This window comes from Anser cygnoides, chromosome 3 (assembly GCF_040182565.1).
Source record: "Anser cygnoides isolate HZ-2024a breed goose chromosome 3, Taihu_goose_T2T_genome, whole genome shotgun sequence".
NCBI classification, from domain to species: Eukaryota; Metazoa; Chordata; class Aves; order Anseriformes; family Anatidae; genus Anser; species Anser cygnoides.
This window is the reverse complement of record NC_089875.1, coordinates 111,814,914-111,831,335: the sequence shown is the minus strand read 5'-3', so window position 1 is coordinate 111,831,335 and position 16,422 is coordinate 111,814,914. Positions and strand designations below refer to the sequence as shown.

Below are 16,422 nucleotides of genomic sequence, written 5' to 3'. Positions count from 1 at the left end.
TGATGCACTTTTCTAAGTTGTTAAAGTTGCTTTATGGTTTTCAGCTCCTCTCCTTCACCTCAGCCATATACAGGGACAAAGTTGTGTTGAACAAGTGAAGACTAAGATATTAACATGGACAGTGAGTGTACAGTGAATGTGCAATCTGCATGATATTATAGGTTAAAAATGATAATACATGACTCTAGGATATTTTGTAGTATAAATCCATGTAAGTGTGTGTCAGAGCTTGTCTTTTTAGGTTGCCTTTGCATTCGCGATTTTAAGACTTTTTTGAGGCCTTCAAAATGTTTCTAATTCTGTTTTGAATGCAGAATTAAACTTGGGGTAGATCTTTTGGGACACCGGCAGTCATAATCTTCTGCCATGAAGAGCAGAAAAGGAGAGGTCAAGGTACAAAATCTCAGTAGATGCTGCTGAAGATGATTGGTAGAAACTTGCTCCCTCATAGTTTAGATGTGTTACATTAATGTGTTGTGGTAAATGAAGGATTTCAAAGGAAGAGGACAAGCCTAAGAGAGATTATAAGTACCTTCCAGTTCTGTGCATAGATTCTGGTTACCTGTGCTTGTGGCTGGATCTGTTCTCTTGATAGCTTTCCAGTGCTCTATCTTTCCAGTTCCTTCAGCATTTAATGTGTATTCCTTCTGTCAGTTGATAACCCTGGCATCAGGGCATTGTTGTAAATAAATAATAATTTTATTTGGCAAACCTTACCCTTTGGAGCACAAGGATTATTTGGTAGTCTTTGTCCTACCTGATTTACTCTGATGTAAGACAGTAGCTTTAAAAGTTTTTCCTCCTGCCTGAGCCCAATTCTAAGCAAGGGGAAAAAAGGCAGATGATCAAAGCAATGATTTTTTTTTTCTTGGTGAAATATTAAACTACTGCCTTTGTTGAAATAAGAAAAAGTGCATTTTACACTTATTTTGGTTTTGATCTTATAACCAATACACAATTTTTAAGAAGTCAAATGATACACAAGCAACAAAAACAAACTATCACTAACAACAAACTGATTTCTTATCTTTATATTTTCTCTCCAATGCCTGACAAATGCATCTAATTTTCTATCATGCCCAGTTCATTATTGCTTCTATGGAGGCAGAGACTAGGGAAGGATCTGTGCTATTTGGACAGCATAGCTGTAGAAGTTACTCACTACCTGAGGGAATGTTTTGATGGACCACCATAGAAAGGGAACTGTTTCCTAGGGGGAAAGAGTCCATCAGCATAAAGTTCATGTCCTCCAATACACCTGCTGATTCACACACACACACACTAATAATAATAATAAACTATGTACATATATATCTATGTGCATATGTACACATATACATATATTGTGGGAAGGAAGATACTTGAAATGCATTTTGTGGCTGAGAAATTCACACAGTAGTGTTGAAAATAGATGGAGAAGGATGTGGCCTGTTTTGGAGTTCATATCTTTCATCATCTTCTGAAGTACAGCATCAGTACAGAATAGCAGATTCCTGTTTTGATTCATAATCAATGCCTGCATTTTAAACACCTAAAAAGCAGAAAAATTTTGTTTCTGTTTAAAAAGAGGTAAAATTAAAAAAAAAAAGAAAAAAAAGCATGTGAAGACATATGCTGAGACTGTAAATGCTCCAAGATGGAATAACTCCTGAAGGATGCTAGGTCTATTGGGAATTAAAAATACAGATCTGCTTCCCAGCCAAAAGCTTCCTCTCCCAGGATGCAGCAAACATATTGTTTGCTCCCTTCCTCTTTGCACACTAGGCTGACCTTCGCCTCAAATAAGTCAGCCCAGCATGAGACCAACATATGGGCCTTTTGGGTCTTCCTCTGTCCAAAATGTAATTTTTAGGCAGTATGGAACCCCCAGTGGGACTGCCCTTCTGCCTCTTGAAGTAAGTTTCAAGACTTTCATTGACTTCTGTGGAAAGGGGACTGGACATTGAGCTTGCCTCTGGAAAAAAACAAAAAATAAAATGACAAGTTATATAAATCCCTGAAAGTCCATAATATAGTCATTACTCATGCAAATGCAATATTTAGACTATTTTAAATGCATATTAGTTGGAAAATGCATAACAGTATTTTGTATTTTCTTTACAAATAGAGCTTCTATATGTGCAAAGTACTGGATGATGTGGCATTGACACTGCAGTGAACAGCAATCCCTTTAGAAGAAGAAGAGTGGAGGGTATGGAAGGGCTGAGAAAAAGCACTTGATTATAAAATAAAGCACCAAATCCTTTATTTGAGAGAGGATCCCAGTATAGTATTACGTGATACTCAGCTTTCAGTGTCAACCTCTTAGAATTTCCATGACATTATGAACATCTTGGGACAGAGTTTGCTATGCATTTTTGTGGAAGGAAAAATACAAAGGTTTTGTATGCTTAGGAAAAAATGAGTTTTCTAACTTCTGCAGTACTGTATCAAGCCTAAAGTACTCTAGATTTGTTCCAAAGACTAATTCTGCATGCAGCTATGCTCATGGACATACACAGATCATAGTTAACGCCTACTCCTCCAAAAAGTACTTGAGAATCTGGATCTTCTCTTGTAAAACAAGATAAAAAAAAGTCTGAAAAATGTTATATAAAGCCCCAAAAAGTTCTTAAGGAAGAAATACCCAAGCCTAGAACCAGCTACACTGTGGTGGGTGGAGAGCTAAAACTGTGTTTGTGCTTCTCCATGGTATATTCTGAAGGAAGAGGTTGGTCCTTCCCCTTGTAAAGTCATACCTCACCATTCTTATGTATTAGCCATATGTGAACTATAATAGTCAGGTAATCATTAGAAATATCTTCCTCTTACTAGAAGCTGTGCAATGGACAGTGCAAAAATGTAATACCAACTGTAGCTGCTAAGTAAAAAATATCCTCTTTTTTGAGCATTCCAAAATACTATTCATGCAAAGGTTATTGGGCAAAACCAAACTTAAGGCAAAACAGATTAATTTCCATGTTTATATAGCACTTTACGTGCTCCCTACAAATCAGGCTGTGTAATGATGGGACTGACCTCTAAGTGTGGGAGTGCAAATAGGCATAACGGATCACCTTCTTTCTGTGAGAGAAAAACCTTCTCCTGGAAACAGACAGGCCAGGCAGTGTGCATTTTAATTAAAATCACATCCTGGGCATTTAAGTTTTCAAAAATTATTAGTATGACAGAGGTTACATTTTCTTGTGACTACTATTATTATTGTCAGACTGCCTGTTTCAAGTGGGGGGCTGAAGGTTACATATGGGATGGGGGAATGTAAAGTTAGTTGGAAGGGGTTAGTACACAGGGCCGTAGCCTTGGAATGCTCTTTGTTGGCTAGCGGTCTCTTGCTGTCTTGTCTACAGCTGTGCAAAAGACCCCTTAGGACATTATGTATAGCCCTCAGCAGTGAGTATAGTGCTATAAACTGCAGGTGACTCCGGTCAAATCCAATTTCTCTTCCTGAATGGAGCACATACTATCACTGGTGCATATTCCTTGCCAAGATAAACAGGTATAACAATTTTACAGATTATTATAGAGATTTTCTTTCAAATTTATGCTTGGAATTGTTGTGTCATTTAAATAATTTTGCATTGTTTGCACTCCTACACTTGTAATTGAAACTAATGGAGGATGATGGAATAAGATGACATTTGGGTGCATAAAAATAGTCTTACAGATGAAAAGATGAGCCGTTTAGCTTAGTAAATGACCACACTTATCTTTCATGTAGCAATTCTAGAACTCACAAAGAGGCTTTCTAGGAAAGTCTTAATTTCTTTTACCACTCACACTGACGTTTCTATGATTCATGAATATGCATTTTACAAACAAAGCTGTGCCGCAAAGGCATGAAATGACCTACCCAAAGCTGTACTAAAACTTGTGGTGCAGTCAGCAGTTGACTCATATTACTAAATCTGTTTCATTCTATTGTATTATTCTTTGGCACTTAACTAATATTCATTCCTTGAAAAGTCTTTCCTTTTGGAAATAAGTTTTGTTTCAGATCTGCAGAGAAGAACCCATTTAAAAACAGATGAGGAAAAAAGGATGACTTTAGGGAAAAGTATAAGAAAGGCAAAAGAAAAACAAATTATTTCATAGTTTAAAATTCCACTTTGAAGTGCATTTTGATGATTATCAGATAAAACCCTAAGGACAGAATTGGAATGACAATATATATATGCTTGAAGCAGCTCTCTTTTTAATGGATCTTTTGGAACTTGCCTAAGTTGCCATAAGAAACCCGTTTTTATCATGCCATACTGTAAATATTTTAGAACTGAAATTTGCTTTTAATAAAATTAACTACAAGTTCAAAATATTTAATGGATTCCATGGCAGTAAAATTAAGAAGAATGTCATTTTGTCTCTTTAATGTGCCCCCAAACATTCTTGCAATGAATTAGAACGTTGGTTGTTATTTTTCAACTCAGGACTTGGCAGGTGTGTAACGCGACTCCTGATAGCAGGACGGCAGATTACATTCTCCTATAAAACCATTTCTAAGGGACTTGGCACAAAAACTGTTATTGCATGTCTGCAGGTGTTTAGTAATTGGATTAATGCAGAACAGAAGGAATGTCTGACACACCAGCACTGAGAAACGCTGAGGAAAGACACATTCATTTCTGAGAGTAACCTGGAATGTATGATGACAGCCTGTTCACACACATAGAGCCAGATCTAAGCCTGCAAGTTTAAAATTAACTGCTGTGAGCAATCACCTTCCAGAGAAAAGTTTATCCAAACCTAAATACAATAACAGGAATTCTGTAAGAAAGGGGGTAGGGAGCTTTGGAATATGTTTTGATCCTGTTCCAAAAGCAACTTGCATAACCTTAGCAAAAGTCTTTGTATTATGCATATCACGGATCCCTAAAATCCTAGGTGTCTAATAAAAATGTCCTTGATAAACATATAGACCCCTGAAATTCTGTAAAGTTATAGAGACTATTATATAATCCCAAATCAAGGGCTTTCAAGGTAAATTATGTTCTTTTAAACATCTTGATCATGAATTAGAAAGGCTTTTGTAATGGCCAGAGACCAAAAACATAAATCTTGCTATATCGAGGAAAATATTAAATTAAGAAGTCCATTTCAACTATTAAACCCTAGAAACAAATTTCTAAAAGGGTCTCAGCTTAGACCCTGTCAGTGCTCAGAAAAACATTTGCGTGTAGTCTTTGAGTTCACATGTGCAGCTGACAGGTTGTCCTTGAGAATTCACTTGAGCATGGGTACTACTTTAGAAGGCATCTTTTGCACATATGGCTTATAGATTAACTTTAACAGTGGAGGGATTTAGGGATAAAAACAATTCTGTTTTCCTGTGCTGAGAAAGCAGGACTCTCGAGAAACAGTTCTGCTGGTCATGCTCCTGGGAGGACAGGAGTGATGTGGGTCCAATGAAGGCATTTTAGGAAGTAGTGTCTTTTTACCTCTCAGAGTATTATTCTATAGGTCTATACTGTGAGGGAAAAGAAAAAAAAAAAAAAGAAAAAAAAAGGTACCAAGATGACTGAGCAATGTGCTTTTTGGCTGTCTGTCTCCCTCAGAAGCACTACCAGCTATATATAGGTAAGAGAGACCAAAGCCCTATAACCAGACTTTTGGCTTATTATAGAAGAGCCTCCAAGTTTGGGTGATGCTTCACCCTTATTAGGGTTTAACCCAGTGCTTTTTCCAGACTCTGGAGATGTCTCAGGTGAGGATCTAAGCCCTTTTGCATTATTCCCCATGTCTCTGGCCTCCTCAAAGGAGAGGAGGGTGCACAACCCCATTTCATTTTCTTATTGTGGTTGGTTAGAATGACAATTTATGGAAGTGAGCAATGGGTTAATATCAAGATGAAGCAAAATTTGCAGCTCTTTATATTCCCCATCTGATTTTACTAACAAATGGGAATCCTAAGGGAGGAGAATTATTCTTAAGATTAAAATAGACGTAACATTTTCATTACACCATATTGCCTATAGAAAATAAATGTTTTCCCTGGGTAATTTAATCAAAATACCCTTGTTTTTTGGGAATAACACTTAGTTATTTTACCAGAGTTTTAAAAGCTTCATTCTGTATAATAAATGATTTTTCAATGGGGATCAGGATTCTAACTCTAAATGACCACGGGGCAAATGACAGCTTCGTGGAGGTCATTGAGACCTATGTGCTAACTTCCAGATGCAACAGTCACAGTCACTCCCACTTCTGTTGAAGGTGTCAGGCATGTTCCCTTATAACTTTGTCTTCTACAGGCATACAATTTCCCCTGGCTTGATCTATCGGAAGGCTTATTGTTGAGGACATGAGCAATAGAGGATTGACTGCCTATGTAATACAGTTCATATTGCTCAGATGAATTCATGTGCACATATCTACTGTTTTAAAAGTTCTTTAGGATGAAAAATTCAGCTATGGAAGGCCAGGGAAAGCCATATCATCATTCCTTTCACAGAGATAGCTCTGCCTTAGTTTAGATCCTTTCTGTGCATCGCATGAGCCAGATCATAGGAGGGTCCATTTCATATGGCATGGGGAATGCTTCATTTGAAACTTTCCTAGCTTTCACATGTTTGACATTGGAGCTTTAACACTCTTTGCTTGTCAGCTTTTATGCGTTTGCCTTTTTTTGTTTTAACTTTGTGGTGAATCTGCAAGTTTGGAATAGAACTGCACAGAACTGCTGTGCAATATGACGATGTTGACTATAGAGGCTGACTGCAGGCTGTCCTAACAGGTAAATGAATATTGTTTGAATGGCTCAGGGAATAATAAAGGCAAACCAGGTCCACACCTAATCATCCCCTTCCCCAGAAAGGTGATGGTGTTTCCATCTAAGCTTTTCCAGCTTTCCTTTTCGAAACGGGATTAGTCCCTAAAAAAACAAACAAACAAAAAAACACTTTCAAACAATTCCTGAGAAAGACTATGAAGGCCAACATTCTCTGCAGGTGAAGGAATGGCTGTGTGCTAGCAAAGCATCCCAACAGTGGGAGCTTAAATGACGTAAATTGCTAGGTTTGCAGATGTTTCCCCTGTTTGCATACTAACAGTGAATTTACTCACAGCTTACTGCTGAACACTGTAAAATGGATAAGCTGGACCTTTGGTTGAACCCAATACACACTGTCATGTCCTTATGCAGGTCTGAAAGCTAGACAGCCCAGACAAAATCAGTTGCCTCAGCTCCCTTTATTGTCAGCAGAGAGAGAAAGGTGATTTATGCTACTTTGCTTGGACATCTGGCTTGGGAAAGCTAACTTGTCTTCTAGAGGTACGGATTTTTCTCCAGTGAATAGAAAGAGACTTTACATAAGTTTAAGTCTGGCTTAGACTGGACCCGTACTTTCAGACTGTTGCACTAACTGATCTGAATCCCATTTCAGCACACAACATAAAGAAGGGTTCCTTTTACATTGTTAGAATGAAACAATACTGTCTCCTCTGGGTGAAATTGTAACACAGAAATTTTATACTACCGAAACAACTCCTATTGGCACAGTTATATCAGGCAAGGCTCACATCTCTTCATACAGCTCTGCAGGAAAATTATGCAGCATTGTGAGCAGATCCTGATACTTTTAGTCTCTGCGAGAAGAAGCATTTTCTGTTTGTGGCCATTTCAAGGACCAGCTTCTGGGAGAAAAGCAAGCTTCAGTATAACAGGGCTGATTCACCTACTCTGTGTGTATACTGAAAAGAATTACAGACAATAATACTCATGAAAAACAGCATTCGCCACCTTTACTGATGAAGTTTATTAGTTCTCTTCTTACATGAATATTAGTAGTAAAATAGATTTCCCTCAATAGAAAAGACTAGCAACAGAATCACAGAGTCACAGAATCATCTGGGTTGGAAAGACCTCCAAGATCACCCAGTCCAACCTCTGACCTAACACTAACAAGTCCTCCACTAAACTATATCACTAAGCTTTAAGCACAGCAGACAGTTTTAGTCATTGTCCACCATTGTCTATAACTAGATTTTTTGTTTGCTTTTTTTGTTTCACATTGGGCTCAGAGAGGATGAGTGCAAATTATGAAACTTTAAAAAGCAAATTTATTTTTTTTTCCACAAGTCAAGGAAGAAATGCATACCTCATCCCAAGAATAGATGTCATGATTATACTTCAGTTGTATACGTGCTTTTTAGGAAGAAATATGGGTGAAGTTGATTGGCTGTTTGTAGTATTAAGCTGCTGTCTGTATTTTTAAAGAAGCATTAACTGTACTCAGGAATACACCTTTATATATATATATATTTAAGATTGAAATTCCTACTATGTTATTTTTGTTTTAGTTTCTTTCCTTTATTTTTGTATTTTAAAAAATGCAGAAAATCAAGAGTCATGCCAACCAGAGGTAGAGATATGTTCAGACCTGTAACCTTACAGGTTCAGGAAAACTTCAAAGTTGAAACTGGTAGGATCTGGTTACAATTCATCACAGAGGATAAATTTATGCCTGTAAGCCATAACCTTTGGTCAGTCTCCTCTGTTTCTTCCTACTGGCTGAGAAATATACTCGTGCTATTCATCTGTCATGCAGTCACCCTGAATAAAATTCTCTCTGACTTTTTTTTTCTTTACTTTCTTTTCTTTCTTTTCTTTCTTTTATTTTTCCTTTGTTTTACTGGCTACTTGTATCTTCAGAAAAGATGGGAGCTATCCAAACTTTGTGCTTATCTACAGAAGACAAATCAAACTTTTTTTTTTTTTATGTCATCTGCTGTGCTAATGCAAATGATGGTAATTGCTGAGTCTGCTGTAATAACTGAAAAGTAGAATATTTCTTAATCACATAGCAATAGAATCCAGAGAGCAAATTTTCTGTTACTGATAACACTATGTACAGTCAGGATGCAGAACTCTGGGGCTACATTTATACCAGTAAATACAATGGACCAGGGATTTCCTCTGGCTCTGTGGCCTGTTGACGTGAGTGAACTCATGGTCAGTCAACTAAACTGTTTTACTCTCCGAAAACGTGTGGCTGCCTCCAAACAGGCAGTTGTTTTTAGGACTAGCTAAGACCTGAAAACTCTATGCAGGCATTATCTAGAAGAGTATTACTTTGTATCAAAATTATTCCAAGAGGTGTGCTAATAATTTAACATCTGACCCCATTTAATGCACTAATATGGAAGTAGTCAAAGATGCCAGGTGTTATACAGAGACAGAAATCAGTGCTATGCCACTCAGTTCTTGATATAAGCAGCAGTTTCAAGAAGACAGCTAAATAAATACAAGGTTCTGCAAAGATTTACATCATTTTACCTGGTGGAGAGGAGCTCTGTGGAGAAGAACCTGGGGGTCCTGGTGTATGACAGGTTGGCCATGAGCCAGCAGTGTGCCCTCATGGCCAAGAGGGCCAATGGGATCCTGGTGTGCATTAAAAGGAGTGTGGCCAGCAGGTCAAGGGAGCTGATCCTCCCCCTTTACTCTGCCCTGGTCAGGCCTCACCTGGAGTACTGTGTCCAGTTCTGGGCTCCACGGTACAAAAAAGACAGGGAACTCCTGGAAAGAGTCCAGCGGAGGGCCACAAAGATGATACGGGGCCTGGAGCATCTTCTCTATGAAGAAAGACTGAGAGACCTGGGTCTGTTCAGCCTGGAGAAAGGAAGACTGAGAGGGGATCTTATCAATGTTTATAAATTCCTGAAGCGTGAGAGACAGAGGGATTTGACCAACCTCTTTTCAGTGGTTTGTGGGGACAGGACAAGGGGCAATGGACAAAAAATGGATCACAGGAAGTTCTGCACCAACATGCAAAAGAACTTCTTCACAGTGAAGGTGACGGAGCACTGGAACAGGCTGCCCAGGGAGGTTGTGGATTCTCCTTCTCTGGAGAAGATATTCAAGACCCATCTGGATGCCTACCTGTGCAACCTGCTCTAAGGAACCTGCTTTGGCAGGGGGGTTAGACCCAATGATCTCTTGAGGTTCCTTCCAACCCCTATGGTTCTGTGATTCTGTGATTCTGTGATATTCCTTTTGTACTGAAGAATAGATTAAAAAGAGAGTAAATTTCTTTGAAAATTTGGGAACAGATGTATGGTCTTGCTGGTATTCTTAAAAGTCTGGGAAGGGGAATTTACTTTCTGTCATTTAAAAATGTTGCTTTTATCAAGGGAAGAGTAGTGTGTGAATAATGTATTTGCCATGAAAATCCAGCTTCACAAAACGCAAACAATATGAAGCATTCTCTTCTCACGAAATTATGGAAGTCTCAAATTTCAACCAGGATGAATAATAGTTTCCCACCCAAGCATATATTTTGGACAACTCCTGGAAACCTGATACATGAGCACTCTTCTTTATGGGAGATGTTCTGATTTCTCCACCAGTCTACATCTGTGTACCAGCCATTAAAGAAAAGCAAGGCACAGATTGTGTCAAATAAGACTCTCTCACATTTCTGTGTAACACAGGCTGCAGCCCAAGATGAAGCCACTAGAAAACCTCAGCAAAGGCAAGATACACAAGATTGTTTAGCCAATGATAACAGAAAAAGTTTAACACTAGATCAACACAAGTATAATTATCTGTTTCAAGAGGAGACATTATTCTTCATTTCCTGCCCTCAGCTTGTTGTTCTGAACTGTTAAACAATAGCTGTGTTTCATGCAAGAAAGGTTGTATTTCAGAAGCTGGTGAAATAGTTCCCCAGTGGGACCAGATCCAAAGGTAGATGGATTCACTGGGAGTGCCACTGAACTATTTCAGATAGGCCAAGACAGCCTGGCAAACACAGAAATGGTGGAAAAGGTAGCTTATTTGGCAACCAGAAAGCCAGTAGCATTATTTCAGCAGCATTTCCATTCAGGTGATTTCAGTTATTTTGCTTTACATTGTCTTCATACTCACTGTGCTAAAACAAGATCAAGGAATCCGCTTCCCTTTTTTTTTTTTTTTTTTTTTTTTTTTTTCCGGTGAGCTCCAAACTACTAATATAGGCACAGATTTCCCCTTTCTTTTCCCTATAGTCTCTATGCAAATCTCTTATTTTTATTTTTTTTCCTTCTTACTCTGTTAGTCTCCTTCATCGATTTTCCACCTTTCAGTCACACTCTTTCAATCATACTTTTTTCTTTCAGTGTTATCTTTGCTGCCTACTAGTAATTTCCAGATGCATTGAACTTTCTTTTCATAGATCCAGACATCTTCCAGTCCCAGAAGGACTTGCCCTTGGCAGGGATTACTAGCCTATGGAGGCAGGCTGGACACCATCTCAGTCAAATTCCTGGAGTAACAGGTAATGAGAAGCAGCTAGACCTAGGGAAAAAAAAGAAAAGAAGCCCCTTTTTTTATTTTTTATTTTTTTTTTGTGTTACTTTATGTTCCAGCTTTTGGCAACATCTGAACTCAGTATTTGATAGTGAGTCCGATATGAATACAGTGCATTTAGATTTTTGATCTTCCTCCAGATTCATGCCTGTTATGAAAAACCAGCAGTACCTGAAATCAGAAAATGTCCATCTGAAAAGTTTATATACTGGTACCAGTCATTAGATCTCTTGTATAATATATTTGCATGCATACCTCATCATTTTAGTTTAACATCATAAACATTTGATTATTCTTTCAGCTGTGTCAAACTTCTACCATTTTTAGGACTGTGAAAATACAGGTTACATGCTCCAAACACTTTGAAGTTTTCTGCATGTACACATGCTGAGACCAATTCTCACTATCTGCATATGCAAACAACATGACATGCAAAAGGAATTATACATAATTGGAAGATGTGCTGTAGTAAATTACTTTTTTCACTGTCACTCTGTGCCTTTATTTGTACTTGAATCTCTTACTAAAAAAAAATAAATAATAGTAACATAAAGAAACAAACATGTACACTGTACATCAGAACCTGGAAATCTCCCAAGCCACAGTCTAGCAATTGGCAAAACTATTGGATAAGATTCAACAGGAAAACTGCAAAGTAGTGATGAGCTAATTTCAATGACAAGACACAAGACATGTACTTCTAGTAGAACTACATAAATTCAATTTTTGATTCTACTACAGGATTTTCTTCTTCAAGGTTTGGGTTTAAACAAAACCCCACCTTTTTTTTTTTTTCCTCCCACAGTTTTACTGTTCATAATACAAGGAACTCTTTGCAAACAACTCTGCAAATGAGCAAAATGGACTTTATACTTAATAAGCCTCTGCTGCACACTACTGTCTCATAAATAATACCAAGTTCATGCATTCAGACATTATATAAGTAACAAGAATTTTTTCTGCAGTGGTTTTCTTCTTGATTATATAGAACGGTGTGTCATTCCTTTCTTGTATCAGTCATTTTGTCTTTTAAAAACTGTACAAAAGGAAAAAGGAAAGGTTGCGTGAATAGTGTGAACTGGGATAGAACAGAAATTTTGGGAAGAAGTTGGGGAAGATATATAAATTGCTTAAGAGTGTGTATAAAGGCATTCTCTGCAATCTCCAGTCTTTAAGTAACACTAAACAGCCTGCATTAGGTCTTCTTCAGCTGTATCAATCTCCACAACAGATGTTGATCCTGTGAATCTTTCAAGTGAAAACATTCCGTGATTCAGAGAAAATTTATGATTAAGAGATGGTATGAAGATGAGAAACCACCCGCCATTATAAGCCATGATGAACATGTGTGCAAAGTTACTGCAAAAGACACCATTCTACTCCCAGAAAAGGGAAAAAATGTTCCCTTTGGTTGAATCAACTGTATAAATTAAGTAAAGATGGTCCTCTCCTACTGTTTGAGTCTTTCATATCAGTTTACAAGCAGTAAAATCGTAAGAACCCAGCAATAAGTACAACAATGCTTCTACTTAACTGTCAATTTCAAGAAATCAGAGTATATAATTTCTTGAATGAGCCTCTGAATTACCATCTGAACATTAAAAAAGAAATATGGTATCAATTCATATACCTGTCTGTGACTTTTCAAACTGCAAGCAATTCATTGTGCAAAGTTTGAAATGGCTGTCTGAAACCATGAGACATATATTGCATTAACAAAAAGTTTGTTTAGAACTGCTGTTTTTATCTTATGAATGCTCTGGAGGTCTTTAAAAGACGTTTAGATTTAGAGTTTAGTGATATGGTTTAGTGGAGGCCTTGTTAGGGTTAGGTCAGAGGTTGGACTGGGTGATCTTGGAGGTCTCTTCCAACCTAGATGATTCTGTGATTCTATAACCCTTCTTCCTCCTGAGGGCAATTAGAAAAGGCGGAGACACAGAAGAATTTTATGGTGTTCCTACATTGTTGAGTTACATTAACAGAGAAGAAAAAAAAATGACATGAAAATTAAGTAACTATGTAAAACTAAAAAAAGTGCAAAATTCTGAATTTTCACATAACGGAAAAACAAAACAAAACAAAACAAAATCTTAAAAAGATATCGTGAATTGCATATTCTGTCTCAGAATGCAGCGGGCCTTCCACCTGAGGCCTTCAAAGGCAGTGTGGGCTGCCCCCCTCCCTGGAAGTCCCCTGCACACCACAGCTACGGTTTGGGTCTGGGAGCAGTGTAGGTCCTTCAGGACAGCAACTGGCAGAGAGAAAGCACGTTGTGTGTCTGCCAGGGACAGAGAAGATGGAGGCCCCAGTGCCTGTTGCTCTGGCTGCACTAGGACAGGCAGAACAGCAGACAGGCGCCTCTGTGGGCGTGACTTCTGCTTCTTGCTGTGGGATGGGGTGGGCCCATCTCCTCCAAACCCCTGCTTCTCCCTTTCAAGGAGGATCGGGGCTGTGGCATGGAGGCATTGACCTGAAAGTCCTGGGAGGGTGCCAGGATCACAGCCCTGAGCTCTGGGGCTCAGCAGCAGCTCTACCTGCCCTAGCATGTGCTGAGGTGAGGAAAAGGCCAAGGAAAAGAACGTAAGCAGGATCCCCAAGCCATAGGAAGAGAGCACTGAGAGCTGACATGGGGGAACACCAGGGAAAAGCTCTTGCAAGTCCCACTGCATTTCACTAAGTGTTTAATTTTAATATGAATTTCATTTCCCAATACACCAAACAAATCTTTGATGTTTAAAATACATTTCAATTTGCCAAGATGAGTCAACTATACCCACAGGAGTAGTTAGAGAAAGTTTGCCTTGCCTTTATTTTGATCACGAGTTTTCTCACTCTGTTCATGTTCTGATCGACTCACCGAGGCAATTGGCTCCAGGGCAGATGCATTCTGCAGCGGAGAGGGGGATCGAGTCAAGGCCACTCGAGGCAGCCGAGGGAGCTGCCAGGACCTGGCAGCCCTCTTAAGGGAGGCTGACGAGGCGTAGGCAGAGCCAGCAATGCCCCTCTACCCTGATGTTCAAAAGCAGCCCCTAGGGAGCGCGAGCGACCAGGAGCGCGTCTACCAGGACGGGCAAACAGGGCGTGGCGCGTCAGAAGGGCGGGGTGCGGCAGTTTGCGTGGCAGGGCGTGCAGGTAGGGCGCACTCAGGCAAGGCAGAGTGTTCCGCCTCACCCATAAGAACAACTCATCTAACAGCTGTCTACCACTAGCTAGGCTGCAATGGTCTATACTAGGCAGAGAGCTCTCTCTAGAAAGTCTGTAACCACCCAGACTGACCGCCCACTCAAAAATGTGGCAGTTCAGGTCTCTGGATGCAGGGAGTGTCTGAGCCTGTTAATGCCATCTGAGGGAGGCAGAAGGACTGTGTGTGTGAGGTGCGAGCAGGTGGATGACCTGGTCCGCCTGGTGGCAGAGCTCAAGGAGGAGGTGGAGAGGCTGAGCGCCATCAGGGAGTGTGAGTGGGAGATAGACTGCTGGAGCAACTCCCTGCAAGGCCTGAAGGAGAGGTACCGGGGTGAGACACCCCAAATGGGGGTGTACCCTCTGCCCTGTCACTGTCTGGCAGAGGGAGGGGATCTAGGAGTTGAGGAGTAATGGAGACAGGTCCCTGCTTGACCTTGCAGGCGACGCCCCCCCCCCCTACCGGCCCCACCTTCCCAGGTGCCCTCACACAACAGATTTGAGGCCCTGGAGCTTGAGAGAGCGGTGGGTGAGGATGAGGTAGAAAGTCTACCCAGGAGGATGCCTAGGGCGAGGAAGTCGACTCCACACCTCAAGACTGCCTCGACCAAGAAAGATAGAAGGGTAATCGTTGTAGGCGACTCCCTTCTCAGGGGAACAGAGGGCCCTATTTGGCGTCCTGACCCTACCTGTAGGGAAGTCTGCTGCCTCCCTGGGGCCAGGGTCAGGGATGTTGCCAGAAAGCTTCCCAACCTGGTTCACCCCTCTGATTACTATCCTCTTTTGATAGTCTAGGTTGGCAGTGATAATATTGAAGAGAGAAGCCTGAAGGCTATCAAATGGGACTTTAGGGGACTGAGACGGTTAGTAGGTGGAGTGGGAGTACAGGTGGTGTTTTCGTCCTTCCCTACAGTGGCAGGGAGGGGTACAGAGAGGACACGGAAAGCCCACCTGATTAACACGTGGCTCAGAGGCTGGTGCCAACACAGAAATTTTGTTTTTTTTTGACCATAGGGCGCTTTACTCAGCACCCGGCCTGATGGCCGCAGATGGGTCCCACCTATCTCTAAAGGGAAAATGGATCCTAGCCCAGGACCTGGCAGGGCTCATTGAGAGGGTTTTAAACTAGGTAAGAAGGGGGACAGGGCTGAAATAAGGCTTGTTGGAGCTGTGCCAGGGGGAACAATAGCAAGGCCGGGGGAGAAGGCAATGGCCCAACTGAAGTGCATCTACACTAATGCACGCAGCATGGGTAACAAACAAGAGGAGCTGGAAGCCATCGTGCAGCAAGCAGGGTATGACTTGGTTGCCATCACGGAAACGTGGTGGGACCACTCTCATGACTGGAGTGCTGCAATGTCTGGCTATAGGCTCTTCAGAAGGGACAGGCAGCACAGAAGGGGTGGTGGTGTGGCTCTCTATATTAGAGAGTGTTTTGATGTTGTGGAACTTGAGGCTGGGAATGATAAGGTTGAGTCCCTATGGGTTAGGATCAGTGGGAAGGCCAACAAGGCAAGCATCCTGGTGGGGGTCTGTTATAGACCGCCAAATCAGGATGAGGAGACGGATGATGAGTTCTACAGGCAGCTGGCAGAAGTTGCGAAATCGTCAGTGCTTGTTCTCGTGGGGGACTTCAACTTCCCAGATATATCCTGGAAGCACAACACAGCCCAGAGAAAGCAGTCTAGGAGGTTTCTGGAGAGCGTGGAAGATAGCTTCCTGATACAGCTGGTTAGTGAGCCTACCAGAGGAGGTGCCCCGCTAGACCTTCTGTTCACAAACAGAGAAGGACTGGTGGGAGATGTGGTGGTCGAGAGCTGTCTTGGGCAGAGTGACCACGAAATGGTAGAGTTCTCTATTCCTGGCGAAGTCAGGAAGGGGACCAGTGAAACCGCTGTCTTGGACTTCCAGAGGGCTGACTTTGAGCTGTTCAGGACACTGGTTGGTAGAGTCCCTTGGGAGGT

General features: G+C 40.8%; 1 protein-coding gene across 1 annotated transcript in view; it reads left to right on the top strand.

Annotated features, from left to right (window-relative positions):
• The window catches only part of LOC106047364 (nascent polypeptide-associated complex subunit alpha, muscle-specific form-like), a 100,938-nt gene that overhangs the window by 76,370 nt on the left and 8,146 nt on the right, over nt 1-16,422 (top strand). The window contains exon 4 of the mRNA XM_066994982.1: nt 11,145-11,246. The gene's annotated coding sequence lies outside the window, so the exon portion shown is untranslated. The remainder of the gene's footprint in view (nt 1-11,144; nt 11,247-16,422) is intronic.